The sequence below is a fragment of the Sceloporus occidentalis genome, unplaced genomic scaffold (genome assembly GCF_023333645.1).
Source record: "Sceloporus occidentalis isolate IW3139 unplaced genomic scaffold, rSceOcc1.0.p SCAF_5, whole genome shotgun sequence".
In the NCBI taxonomy this organism is placed as follows: domain Eukaryota; kingdom Metazoa; phylum Chordata; class Lepidosauria; order Squamata; family Phrynosomatidae; genus Sceloporus; species Sceloporus occidentalis.
In genome coordinates, this window is record NW_028316985.1 from 160,077,526 (window position 1) to 160,092,201 (window position 14,676).

A 14,676-nucleotide genomic window follows, 5' to 3' on the forward strand; every position below is an offset into this window, starting at 1 on the left:
AGTCTCACTGCAGGTAATAGTATCTGTAACATACAATAGGAAAGACACAATTCCATGCTCAGATTCTGTGTAGACTTCTAGCCATATTGATATGAAAACAGAGCCTGATGTGTCAGTTTACAAACATAAACTTTTAGCATTTACTGGATTAAGAACATTTTGTTTGGAAGTAGAATCCAGTGCCCAAGACCCACTGGGAGGAGCACATCCTTGAAGTAAAACAACCCAGAAAAACTCCTGGCTTCAAACGTACGGAGGCCAGCCTGCATGGTTTGGGAGAGAAGGAAGGAGGAAGACAAGGCTATTGAAAAGGTCCTACTGCCACCTCTGCACATTCCCCCTTGAGCCTTTCTCCAACCATAGGCATAGCAAAAAGTAGTTTTCCTTTTTAAATGCAATTCCTACTCAGCTTCTATGTAAATTTTATCCTTGGCACAGCAGGCCCCTTAGTCACCATGAGACAGTTTCTTGTTGGGGGGGGGGGAGAGAAAAGAGAGTAGGTGGCACAAAAACTCAGTCTGAAGGTGGAGGGTGCATAATATGGCGCAGCAGACCTGTGTGAGAGAGACCCTATCAATACAATGCTCTCTGTGAAATGAATAAAAGTTCACACACTCAGCAGACAAAAAAATGTTATTCCTACACTATGGTGGAAGGAGGTACATCTGGATGAAAATGGAAGGGGGCCACAGGGCTAAAAAGTCTAAGAGCCACTGGCTGACACAGTACTAGAGCAATTCATCACCTGTAGTTTTATGATGCTTCCTGCATTTTCAGATTATTGTGATAAAGCAGAAGCACAGAATGCTAGTACCTGAATGGGGCTAGGAGTGACCAGTTGGGCGATGTGATTTAATTTTACTTCTTTTGGGAAAAAATGCATTTAAACCAACAGTTGGACCTGTGGACTTTCAACAGCAGGCCTCCTGTCCCCATCATCTCTGATCATGGTAACTGGGGCTGATAGAGATCAACATCTGGAATTTTCCCCAGCTTTAAAAAAATGTTTTCATTTATAGATAGATTTGTCTACCTATAAGACATTCCTTATAAGGTTTTGTCAATTTTTCCACAGGCTTAAATCTCTATAAAGTTAAATTTATTATTACAAAATAGTAGTTGTTTTATTGCACTTCAGAGTGTCTCGGTAATCTTTTACTGTGCCTCTATGCAGGAAAACCATGGTGTTGGAGAGCAGCAGACAATTTAAAAGGGGGGAAATGTTGGTGGAGGGTTGAATCCTCTTGCCAGTTCCATAGTTCCAATGCAAATTGCCCTCCTCCCCTCCGCAGCAGTTTTTAACTATTTAAATAGTATTATTATTTTTCTTATTCCACAATCTTATTTTAAATTACTTTTAAAAACAACAACAACATATGCCCTTCCTTTTCAGGAAGTGATTTTAATCTGTTAAGTATTTTACAGTGAGAATTAACAAATTATTTTTTTCTTCTTAGTTTTTTAGAACTCTTGGTTTTGGTTTTAAAAAATAAAATACCATCCTATTTAGAGGAAGGATCGCCCAATAGATGGTGCCAGCGCACTCTCTGCTGTCCTTGTCCCAGTGTGACCTAAGAAGGGCACCTAACTTTTCTTAAACTGAATAAAATAAAATAAAATTTGCATAATCTCACATGAATTTAAGATAATTATTCAGATGTAATGCAGGTCTGTTGCCAACAGACTTTGAAGAACTCACTGATCAAGAAAACTCGACTACAACAAGACAATAAAGTTTGTAGGCTATTTGTATTTCTAGAGTCAAGCCAAGCTTCACTATCATATTTCGGTTAATTTTTTTTAAGGATTTATTTCAGCCCAAGCTGTTGCTAAAGCCATTGATAAGCAAAGTGTGGAAGAAGAAGAAGAAGAAATAGTCAAGGGCTGAATAGCATCTTTTAAATTACTGGTGACACCACTGTTACAGCTCCCTAAAATCTCAATCAACAATCCATTAGAACTCAACAGGAGTAAAACTAAATCCTCGTTTAAGTGTATTTATCCAATCTCTTTTCTCTCTTTCAAATGCTAAATCCATTTCAGCATATGCCCCCTTCTTTCTCTCGCCTTTCTCTAAAGGCTGGCAGCCTATACTTCTCTTGTAAATATGAAAGATGCTAATCATATGACATATCACGTCTCAGTCGGAGCTTCGAATAAAGCCTTGAGATTTGGGATCATTGCCTCCAGACAACAGCTTCATCAGCCGGAAAGTTGGGGTTTTTTTTCACTCCTTTCCTTCAACTCTCAATCCCTTCTTTGTCTGAAGGAAAATGCAGCCAACTCAAGCTACCCTGGCCATATGGTTCACTCTGTATTTTCTTATTTGAATTCTGAATTGTTTCTGTGACTTGGGAAGGGTTCCCCCCCCCCCCCCTTTGGAAGTGTGTATAAAGACATAGAAGGACTATTTTTTTTTTTTGACCTGGACAGCTTAGCTTCAAGGTGCTGCATGATTTTCCTGTGTTCATTTTTGCAGAAGCTCTGCTGCTATTAAACTATTGCCTGTGCTGATGAGTGCAATTTATATATATATTATAAATGCATGTGGAAGCAAGACGTACTGAGTTTCTTTCCATGCGTATTTAATGCATCTTCAGGAGGAAAAACAATGCAAACTCCATGAACTAACACTGGCAGTGCATATGCATCTGATGAAATAGACTTAAGTCTACCAAAGCTCAGGCTGCCTGCTTCTTCCTTTCAAACTCAGTGAACTAACACTGCCAGTGCATATGCATTTAGGGAAGTAGACTGAAGTCTGTGAAAGCTCATGCTGCCAATTTCTTTCTTTCAGTTAGTTAATTTCAAAGGTGCTCCAAGATCTTTACCTACTGAATCAGTCTGATGCAGTCTGAAGTACAGAGATTATTTGATAGGAACCTGTCAGATTTTCTTTCCTCCTCTCTGGATATGTGTTTGTCTATCTCTCCTCCTTCTCCTTCCCCCTCCTTCCCCAAAGGCCTTTTCAGCAAATCATTAAATTCTACAGAGGTGGTCAAGCCAGGCCTGCTTTTCATGCATTTGGGGGGAAAAGAAAAGAGTCCTTGAAGTTTAGAAGATGCCCAAGGAAAACTCCTTGAATGACATCAAAAGAATGGGTTTCCATAGCTGTTGAAGCACGAGAGCTGTGTAAGCTGCACAAAGGCGGACTGGGGCAGTGGGACTGTCCTGCTGCTCTATCCCAGCACAATTGGGTCACTGAAATAGGGAATTAATTACCATTGGAGAGTGGGCAGCCCATTCACTGCTCCCTGAGTTTTATTAAACGCCAATATAAATAACAAAACAACTCTTGTGGCTGCACTATTCCTACACGCCAAAGGAAGGATTAGCTTGGGGATTAACATCTTAAAGTCTATGAGACTTTCTGACTCAAGGCTCGGAGCTGGTAATCGTATTTGTCTCCTGGTTCAGCGATTAGTGCTCTCTCACTCCCACCTTCGCCTGCCTCCCCAATGTCCCTTTTTGCAGGCCTGTCTCTTTGGGCATCTCCTGCTTCTCTTCTCACAATTGGCTGTTCTTTTGGCCACATCTATAGAAAAAACTGCATTTCAGTCATGCAATCCTTTAGGTTTCTGGGAAAGCAATGTTTCTAGGCTCCTTGGGTGGGGTGAGGGTCTGATGCTCTAGGAGGAGCAAGAGGGGGAGGAATGGAAAAGGAAAGGCTGGAGTTTAAAATCACTCTGTACTGGCCTGCACCTGCCATGCAAATAGGGAAGCCAAACAATTGGAGAACCACAACATGGGGTGGGGGGATAGTTGCAAGCAAGGGATGCCTCCAGGCGACATGGGTATAGGCATCTCCTGGTGAGACACCAAAGGGGCACCCATCTGTCAAGCTGTTTCTGGGTTAAGAAAAGTAAAGGGAATTTGCTGTGCCCTCTGGAGCTGCATTGAAGAAGTGTCTGTGCCATGTGTCCTTCCACTACTTTCCCTATAGTTTCTACTTGCCAGGCCTGAGTGAAAGAACAATGGCTCTAACATATTGTGTTGCTAGCTAGAATCTGAAACTTAAATATATGGTTGAATGGGTATTCAAACCAAGGGAAGTAAAAGGTGTTCTCCGTGTGTGTGTGTGTGTGTGTGTGTGTGTGTGTTTATGTACACATGTGTGTGCAGAGATATTTCAAACTAGAATCATAGAATCATAGAGTTGGAAGAGACCACAAGGGCTATTCAGTCCAACCCCTGCCATGCAGGAACTCAACAGACTTGTTCATAGTGTTTTGTAGATCCTGTATCATGAATAGGAAAAAAGGCCTGCTTTGGAGGCTGATCATAGGTATGCCAAGAGGTTTTTTTAAAAAGGTAATAATAAATGTGGGTGTGTATTGTGTTGTTTGCCTTCAAGTTCTTTCCAATTTATGGCTACTGTAAGGAGAACCTATCACAGGGGTTTCATGACAAGATTTATTCAGAGGTTTGCCTTTTCCTGAGGGTGAGAGAATGTGACGGTCACCCGGTTGGTTTTATGGCCAAGCCAGAAACTGAATTCTGATCTTCAGAGTCGTAATCCAACATTCAAACCACTATGCCACGCTGGCTCTCAGTACATGTGGGTACAGTATATGAATACAGGGACATATTGACAACAAGTAATCCATACTTCTGGGTATTTTAAATGGAAAAGTGTGAATGTTTAACAGGTCTGTGCCCTTTCATAGCTACAGGTAGGTGCATACCAGGTATTACCAACCTGGTGCCCTCTAAATCTGTTCAACTGACATGTCCAGAATGAAAATAACTGGCAAGAGGATTCTGGGACTTTTTTAAACCAATGTGTCTGGGGGGCACCAAGTTAAGGGAGGCTGCTGTACACTTTGGACACAGATAACTATGCTGATTATAAAATGAGAAGCCACTCTCAGATTATTGGGATCTGTAATAAGCTAGCTCCATTATGGAATGATAGACACTGGAATAGGTTCTTTGGAATAGTAGTGTGGGCATGGAACTTCAGTGGTATCGATAACTGATCTTTTACATTTGTTTGCCTCCCTACTTTAGGGTGAGGAGTATTATCTCTTTCCCCCCCAAAGCACTGTGAAATAGATTAAGCCTATGGAGAGAGACTTGTCAGGGCCACCCAGTCAGCTTCATGGCTGAGCAAGCATCTGACCCTGGATACCTCCTACCTAACAACCTTCTTCCCTAATTTTGTTAGTGGGGGAGTGTCCTCCTGAGGATAAACTTTATTTACCTAAAGGACCGCCTCTCCCCGTACATTCCGCCCCGCACCCTCAGAACGTCTGGGCAGCAGCTACTGAAGGTGCCTGGGGCGAGGTTGGCCTCCACTACTCGGAGGACGTTCTCCATAGCTGCCCCAGCCCTTTGGAATGCGCTGCCCACAGAGCTCCGCTCGTCTACTACCCTGGCCCAATTTAGGAAGGATCTCAAAACCTTCCTATTCCAACAGGCATTCCCCGAATAAATATCCTGTGGGCCTCCCTCCTCTTCCGTGGCCAAGAGGTTGGGCTATGGGGTCTTTTTGTTTGTTGCCTGATTTTAACTATGTAATTGTGTATCTTTGTAATACATTTTAATTTGTTGTAAGCTGCCCTGATCATAGGAAGGGCGGCATATAAATAAAATTTTTATTATTTTATTATTATTTATTTCAAAGTTTGGATTTACAGTACTTTATTTCCATTTGCAGCCTGGGAACAAATTCTTCTCTATTTCCTATTGATTAGTGGTCCTAGGCTAATGTATGTGTTTCACATCAGAAATAGTTGTAGCATCTCATTTACACAAGCTTTACAGAATTCATCCTTCCAGCACTATAAGAAGCATTTCACACTTCATATAATGACCTGATCATGCAGTAATATGAGACAGTGGTAATAAAATTTACTTGTGTTAAACCATGTAAGCTAGCCTGCTGCCTTCAGGTGCATTTAGGGTACTGTTCCATTGCCAGTACTTAAGAAAAATTCAACTGCTGGTCCAGCCAGATTTTATACATGGAATGGAGCAAAATTCCATCTTGTTTTTTGTATCAGAAAGAAAAATCCCTTAGGTCTTGCTAAGGGCCTAAGACTGCCCTGGCTGTGATGCATGGCAAGCCACCCTCTGACCAAAGGCACCCACAAGCCACAAATGGAAATAACTTCATAAAAACAGTAAGGTTAAAACTACTTTCTCTCTGATAGGTATGCTGGTCGTATAATATGTAGGCTCGTTATGTAAAAATATTGATGAAATATTATTTTTAATTGGACCAGAACTAGGCATGTGGCAGCTCTAGAACAGATTTTAGGTGCTGCTACCCTGCCTCAGCTGTCTTGGAGACTGAACTAGACAGCAAGCATAATTTTCAAGGAACCTGCTCTGAATGTTAAGGGATTCTAAAAGACTGTGCTGCGTAATAAAGGCTGTATCCGAATGCATGCAGGGTACTTGTCCCATCACTGCTAAACCAAGAAAGATAGCTTCCACACATCTTCTTACCATGTAATTGGTGTAGCTTGGTTAAAGAAACCAGAATGTCTGGACATATACACTTATTCTGGCCTGGCTTTACTGGTTGCTGATATATTTTCAAGCCCAATTCCAAATGGTGGCTTTGACTTATAGAGCCCTATACTGCTCAGGACCCTAGTAGTGCAAGGAATGCCTCTCACATCAGAGATCTGTCCATCGCTACAGATCAATAGAATCCATCCTTCCCTGCTTTTGTGACTGAGGGGTGGTAGTTACAAGGGAGAGATCATTTTCAATTGTGTAATTCCCTCCTTTACAAATGCTCTTCCCTCCAGTGCCCATGTGACTATAAAATTAATATCCATTTAGTGTAGTAAGGTCAAGACTTTTCTTCTTCACATTTGATAAGACTGAGATTTCCCCTCAATAGCTGAGAACTGTACCAGCAGGTTAGCAAGCAAGGGGGGAAAAACCCATTCTCCCAGTTGGCTTTCAGTCTTCATATTCCCCTTCTTACAAAATAATCTGCATCTGCATAGCAAATGCAAAAAGTATAGCATAGGGTCACTCACACAAGTTAACTCTTTCACACCACTGGACAACTATTAAGCTTTGGCTGTGATGCTAACAAGGGTGCAAAACACACTGGAGAAATAAACCACTTTAACTGCCCTGGCTTAGTGCTAGGGAATCCTGAGAATTGTAGTTTATTGTGGCATCAGAGCTTTCTGACAAAGAAGATTAAATGTCTTACAAAACTACAGTTCCCTGAATCACCCAGCACTGAGTCAGGGCAGTTAAAGCAGTCCCAAACTAGATTATTTCTGCACTGTGTTTTGGACAGTTAAGGTGGTATCAAACTGCTAGCAACTGTGTAGTGTAGATCTGCTCCCACTTACACCTTCACTGGACCTACGGCATTGCTGGAGAGGTTTCAGAGTCCTACAGCCTCACATCCTTCTTGTGCAACTGAAACATTATTGTGTTCCCATCCTAAGCCAGAAGAGTCCTCCTGGACTCTCCCCCACCAAAGAAGTAAATGTTTAGGGCCGTGGCATTCAAGATATAGCCTCTGTAGAATCAGCATGCAGAGTGATCTTGTAGCACCTTTGAGGCTAACTAAAGAAAGAAGTTGGCAGCATGAGCTTTCATAGACTTGAGTCTATTTCCTCAGATGCATACTTCCACAAATGCACTTGAGGAAGTAGACTTAAGCCTAGGAAAGCTCATGCTGCCAATTTCTTTCTTTAGTTAGCCTTAGAGGTGCTACAAGATCTCTCTACATACTGATTTTAGGGCTGTGGAGGGTTCATCCCTGCATCCAGGCTTCCTAAACCTCACAAATATAGCACCTTTGAGACTCACTGAAAGAAAGAAGTTGGCAGCATGAGCTTTCCTAGATTTCAGTCTACTTTCTCAGATCCTTTTGGGGTTGGGGGGGAGCATTTGAGGAAGTAGAAGCATAGGAAAGCTCATGCTGCCAACTTCTTTCTTTCAGTGAGTCTCAAAGGTGCTACCAGATTTCTCTGCATACTGATTCTACAGACGAACAGGGCTATATCTTTGAATTCTAAGCCTCACAAAGGCTTCTGGAAAGGTCGCCCTGGCCCTGGCCCCTTTCCCTTAAATCACTTGCTTCCCCCATGGCTTGATCCCTGCTCACTTTGGCCTTTTGTTGTGCCCCAAGAGGAGGGCTGGAGTGGAGCCAAAGGGGCTGCAGTTGAACAGTTTGACCCCTTTTGGGCAGGTCGGGCTCCGGCCAGGGCCAGAGATCGCCCTCCTCCTTCCAGGATTTTCTTTTTCCCTTCTTCTTTTCTTTGCATCACAGCTCAGCCTCGTTTCACTGGGCTGCCCTTCAGAGACCACACAACAAGTGCCTCTTCAAGGCAGACAAAGTGGGGAAGGCAGCCCCCAAAGGCTCCTCCAGTCGCCTCTTATTTGTCTTGGAGGAGAAGAGGGGCTGAAATAAGACATTATTCCCCCACCCCTCCGACCTGGACAAAATAGTGTGCAAACAAGAGAAGAAGCTCCCTTTACTCAATAAAGCAAAAGTCACTCTCTCTTTAGCAGTGCAACCATCATCCTAGTGCTTTCTTGCCATTTGTGTTCTCTCACCTTTCTTTCTTTCTTTCTTTCTTTCTTTCTTTCTTTCTTTCTTTCTTTGATTCCAAGCGGCTTACAATAATTTTAAAAGGATCAAACTAAAACATGCATCTAAAAAATTGTTCCTGTTGTGTGTCTTCAAGGCCTTTCCAACTTACGATGAACCTGTCAGAAGGTTTTCTTGGCAAGATTTGGGCAGAGGTGGTTTGCCTTTGCCTCGCTCTGAGACGGAGAGAGTGTGACTTGCCTCTGGTCTCCAAAGTCCCAGCTCAGCCCTTCAGCCACTACACCATACTGGCTTTCTTATACTCGGAGAACAATTCCATTAAACTCTATATGCAATCACAAGTAAGTATGAGTAATGATATAGCCAAAGTTTGTAGCCTCTGAAGTTGCATTTAATCCATGGTGAGATTTGTTCCAGATTCTGATTTGTGTTGTTAAGCATCTTCAATTTCTCCCTGATTTTTGGATTCTTGGGAAGTTTCTTCAGAGGCAGTTTGCCATTTCCATCCTCTGAGGCTGAGAGAGTGTGACTTTCCCAAAATCACCCAGTGAGTTTCATGGCTAAATAAAAATTTGAATGGTCTCCAGAGTCCTAATACAATGCTCAAACCACTACGTTGTATCCTTTTTGGTCACTGAGATTTTCAGACCGATGGCTGTGCCTGCAAGGATTAAATCCTAAACATTACATCCTTCTGCAACAATTTCCATTTGGGGGACATTTTGTTTTCTACCTGAGCTAACAACGAATGCATTTCAAGTGTGTTTTGTTGGATTTGGGTTGAATTCCAATAGGAAGAGACATGGGTACGCAGAGCTTACAACAGTTACTTTTTGGACTACAGCTCCCAGAATCCATGAGCCTCCATGACCATGGATCGTGCTGGTTGGGGAACTCTGGACATTGCAGTCGAAAAAGCATAATCTTCCCTGAGATCTGCATGTACATCATTTTGCATCATTTTGCTAATTTTGCATCATGGACAAAAGGTGATGTGTGGCTGTGAATTTCACTGGGGCCTTCTAGGGAAGCTATAAGAACAACATTGCAAAATCATCCAGTGTGTGTTGTAGTGACATCTGTTTTATTTTTGTGGGATTATTATTATTATTATTATTATTATTATTATTATTAACCTTTATTTATGAAGCGCTGTAAATTTACACAGCGCTGTACATGCAATCTTTTTAGTTAGACGGTTCCCTGCCCTCAGGCTTACAATCTAAAAAGACATGACACAGAAGGAGAAGGGAGTGGTGACGGGAAAGGGTAAGAGGTCCAGCAGTTCCTCTCAACCTCCGAGGCCTGGACCAAGGCAGATGGACAGGAGGGAGGGCTTGGCTTCAAAATGGAAGGTTAATCATTATCCAGGGAAAATACATACTCACAAGTAGGATAATACATATACAGTACATAGCAATACAGGAACTGGATCGATAAACAGTCAACAACAGAACATCAGATAGTAAGCGACAATTATGTGATGCCTGGGAAGGCTTCTCTGAACAGGATGGTTTTCAACTCCGTTTTGAAGCTGGTTAAAGAAGTGATGACTCTTGCTTGTGGAGGAAGAAGGTTCCAGGAGTGAGGGGCAGCAAGTGAAAAGGAGCGAATCCGGGATGGGGCAGAGGAAATCCTGGGCTGGGACAGGAACCCTTGACTACCAGAACGGAGGGCCCTGGTGGGAAGGTGAGGAGAAAGAAGGTCTGATAAGTAAGGAGGGGCCAGTCCATGGAGGGCTTTGAATGTCGACAGCAGGAGCTTATACTGAATGCGGAAAGGGAGAGGAAGCCAGTGAAGGGATGCCAACACAGGAGAGATGTGGTCAGAGCGGTGGGTGGAAGTGATAATGCGTGCAGCTGAATGCTGGACAGAGATTAAAGGACGGAGGTGAGAAAGAGGAAGCCCAGCCAGGAGGACGTTACAGTAATCAAGTTGTGAGATCACTAGGGCATGGACCAGGATCTTGGCAGTAGAGGCGGAGAGATATGGTCGGATTTTGGCAATATTGTACAAAAAGAATCTACAAGCCTTGGCTGTGGTCTGGCTCTGAGGGATACACAACAGAGAAGAGTCGAAGATAAAGCCAAGACTGCGGGCTTGCTGGACTGGTTGAATGGAAATGTTGTCCACAGAGACAGAAAAGGAGTGTTGAAGGTTGGGCTTAGGAGGAAAGACAAGAAGCTCCGTCTTGGACATGTTGAGCTTCAAACGCCGATGGCGCATCCACTGTGAGACAGCTGTAAGGCAAGACGAGACTTGCTGTTCAAGCCTTGGAGAAAGGTCAGGGGCAGAAAGATACAGCTGGGTGTCATCGGCATACAGATGGTATTTAATCAATTACAAATGATATAATTACATTTTTTAAAAAAACTGGCCACATGCATTGATTATGTGATGCACAGATTTCTGTCTCTTTTTTGGACATTTTGCTGAGTTTCCAGCCCTGAAATAAGGTTTTGTCTTTGTGAAGAGCCCACACCTCAAAATAAGAAATTTATTTATTTATTATCAATTTTTATCAATTAGCATTTTAGTCTATGTGTAAAGGAGAAGGTTCCCAACATCAAATCAGGGATATATAACTTATAATAAGGGACAAGTTTTCTGGCCCTCAAATAATGCACATACTTTGCCAGGGACACCTGGTATGCCAAAGTTGGTAGGCAAAGGAGTGCCAAGGCCAGGCTCTTGGTTGTTTTTTGGCTCAGAGTCTTCCCTTCTTTCCTTTCTCTCCTCCTTTCATTCTTTCTTTTCACCTCTTTTTCTCTTTATCTCCCTCTAGCTGGCTGGTTTGTTTGTTAGCTCTGGTTTTTTTAATTTGGTGCCAGAGGGAGACCTAGGCTGCATCCACACTGTAGAAACAATTCAGTTTGACACCACTTTAACTGCCATGGCTCAGTGTTATGAAATTCAGGGAACTGTAGTTTTGTGAGACATTTCGCCTTCTCTGTCACAGAGCTCTGGTGCCACAACGAATTATAACTCCCATGATTCCGTAGCATTGAGCCATGGTAGTTAAAATGTTGTCAAACTGCCTTATTTTTGCAGTGTGGATGGGGGTAAATCATGTCTTTTTCATACACAGTCTTACTAGTTAATTTAAAAATAAAAATATAGAACTGATTTGTGTTTTTTTTAAGGCAGCCAACAAACTCAAAGGAACAAGCCCAGATCCATAGCCTCAGGATCAAAATACTTCCTTAGTCTTCCTATACACCTTTACCTGGGGATGCTTCCAGGTTGACCCTCCAGAGAACCTGTCATGGGGTTTTCTCGGCAAGATTTCTTCAGAAGAGGTTTGCCATTGCCTACCACAGAAACTGAGAGAGTGTGGCTTGCCCAAAGTCATCCAGAAAGTTTCCATGGCTGAGCAGGGATTTGAACCCTGTTCTCCCAGAGTCATAGTCCAACCATCAAACCATGACTTATGGTGACCCTATGAATTTCATAGGCTTTCATAGGTAAGGAATACTCAAAGATGGTTTTGCCAGTTCCTTCATCTGAATTACAGTCTATAGCACCTGGCATTCATTGGCATCCCCCATCCAAGTACTAACCAGAGCTGACCCTGCTTAGCTTCCAAGATCAGACCAGATTGGGTGCCTTTAAAGTTGACATTATTGTTTGTTGTGTGCCTTCAAGTCATTATGACAGCCCTATCACAGGGTTTTCTTGGCAACATTTCATCAGAGAAGGTTTGTAGTTGCCTTTCACTGAGGCTGAGAGAGTGTGCATTGCCCAAGGTTCACTGGATTTAGGCATTTGTTGCCAAGACAAGCCACAATGACAACACACTGCCTTGGAGAGTGGTGGAGTCTCCTTCCTTGGAGGTCTTTAAGCAGAGGCTAGATGGCCATCTGTCGGGTATGCTTTGATTGAAAGTTCCTGCATGGCAGGGGGTTGGACTGGCTGAGAGAGTATGACTTGCCTAAGATCTCCCAGTGGGTTTCATGGCCAAGCTGGGAATGAAACCCTGGTCTTCTGAGTCAAAGTCCAACACTCAAACCACTAGGCCAAGCTCTCTCATGCTCTTTCTCTCTCTCTCTCATCTAAAGCCCAGAAAAAAGGACTTGGGATCAAATGCTGCCTAACGTAAAGAGAAAAAGGAGCAAAACAAGAAAAAGAAGAAATGTTTCTGTGGAGTGGCTTGTTCATAAGTCATAGCACAAAACTTTAACTTAAACAAAATCTGAGAATATTACATTGTGAGATGCTGGTGTTATGAATCAGGATCCAGGTCAGGCCCTTCAGCTGCCCTGAAAATATGGTCATACCTGACCAACATACCCAGTGGTGCAGAATGATGGGAGTAGTAGTACAACACTGGAGGACTATGTCTTCCCCATTCCTTATACAAATGATAGAGGATGTAAGTAAGTTAATGGAATCATTGATCCCTTTCAGGGAATCTTAAATTAAAACAACAATATCTGATTTGATTTGTTAAGCGATTTTTAACATTACTATTAGCATCAGGTAACACTGGAAACATTTATTTTTGTGGTAGAAAATTAAGTCTGGTGTCCTTCCAGACGTCTTTCTACTGAGTGCAATCCAGTGCATACTCTCTCTTGTTGTTGTTGTTGTTATTGTGTGTCTCCTCAAGTTGCATCTTACATAAGGCTACCCAAAGATGAACCTAAGAGTTCACAGTGTCTCACGTTGGTTTTCTATGGCCAAGCCAGGATTTGAACCCTGGTCTCCCAGTGTCCTAGTCCAACACTCAAACTATTACACTGTTTTAAATCTGTTCACCCAGGATTGGTGGTAGTTGACAGCTTCCATCTCAGTATGGTGTTGGATTTGCCCTGGGATCTGGTTTGAATTTTAAAGGAGCTGCCCAAGGTGCTGACCTGATTTTGGTGACACCATTCAGCAACTTAGGTAGCTCCTTTAAATCCAATCAGTCATACTGTACTAATACCTGGAATGGCTTCACTGCCTTACTGCCCTTAGAGCAACAAGCTGCCACCACCTGAGAGGAGGGCCATTGAATTTAATGGGGCTTACTTCTTGTGAGCTTGATCCTAAACACTCTGGCATAAATCTAACCACCAGTTCCAACAAGATTAGACCTAATGACTTGGCTGATGAAAAAGTCAGCACTTTTGTAAATCTCATTGATTCAATGGGCCTACTCTAAATGAGATTAACTGGATTCAGACCACTGACCAGTGGTGGTTTGGGGTAAATTGCATTTGTAGGTCAGCTTGCTTAGAATTGTATTGTTAATACAATTGTTAACACAAGGCTGCATCAATAGCAATATAGTGTCTAGATCAAGGGAAGTAATAGTGCCACTTTATTCTGTGTTGGTCAGGCCTCACCTGGAATACCGTGTCCAGTTGTGGGCACCACAATTCAAGAAGGGTGTTGACAAGCTGGAGTGTGTCCAGAGAAGGGTGACCAAAATGGTGAAGGGTCTGAAAACCATGTTGTATGAGGAGAGACTTAAGGAGCTGGGTATGTTTAGCCTAGAGAACAGAAGGTTAAGAGGTGATAGGATAGTCCTGTTTAAATATTTGAAGGGGTGTCACATTGAGGATGGAGCAAGCTTGTTTTCTGCAGCTCCAGACACTAGGACACAGAGCAATGGATTCAAACTAGAGGAAAAGAGATTCCACCTCAACATTATGAGGAACTTCTTGACAGTAAGAGCTGTTCAAAAGTGTAACACACTCTCTTGGAGTGTGGCGGAGTCTCCTTCTTTGGAGGTCTTTAAGCAGAGGCTGGATGGCCATCTGTCGGGAGTGCTTTCATTTTGATTTTCTGCATGGCAGGAGGTTGGACTGGGTGGCCCTTGTGATCTCTTCCTACTCTATGATTCTAGGATTCCTTGAATACTAGTCTGTTGTCACTTTACTCCTCTCCACATTTAGTCCCTGTACCAACAACTGACTACCCCAGATCCCCATATTCTGAGATTTCTGAGAGCTGATCATTAAAAAAAGAAAGGAATGAAGAAAGAGGAAGAGAGACAGAGAATTTTGAAAAGAAGAGGATGTTCTGGACAGCTGAGGTGGAGTGGGGGGCTAACTCAGTATGTCACTGTGGAAAGGCACAGACTTGGAGTAAGCTGCACACTGTCTGTATCCAGGTATTACCAAAGTGGGGAAAGACTTTGGATAAATTACTTT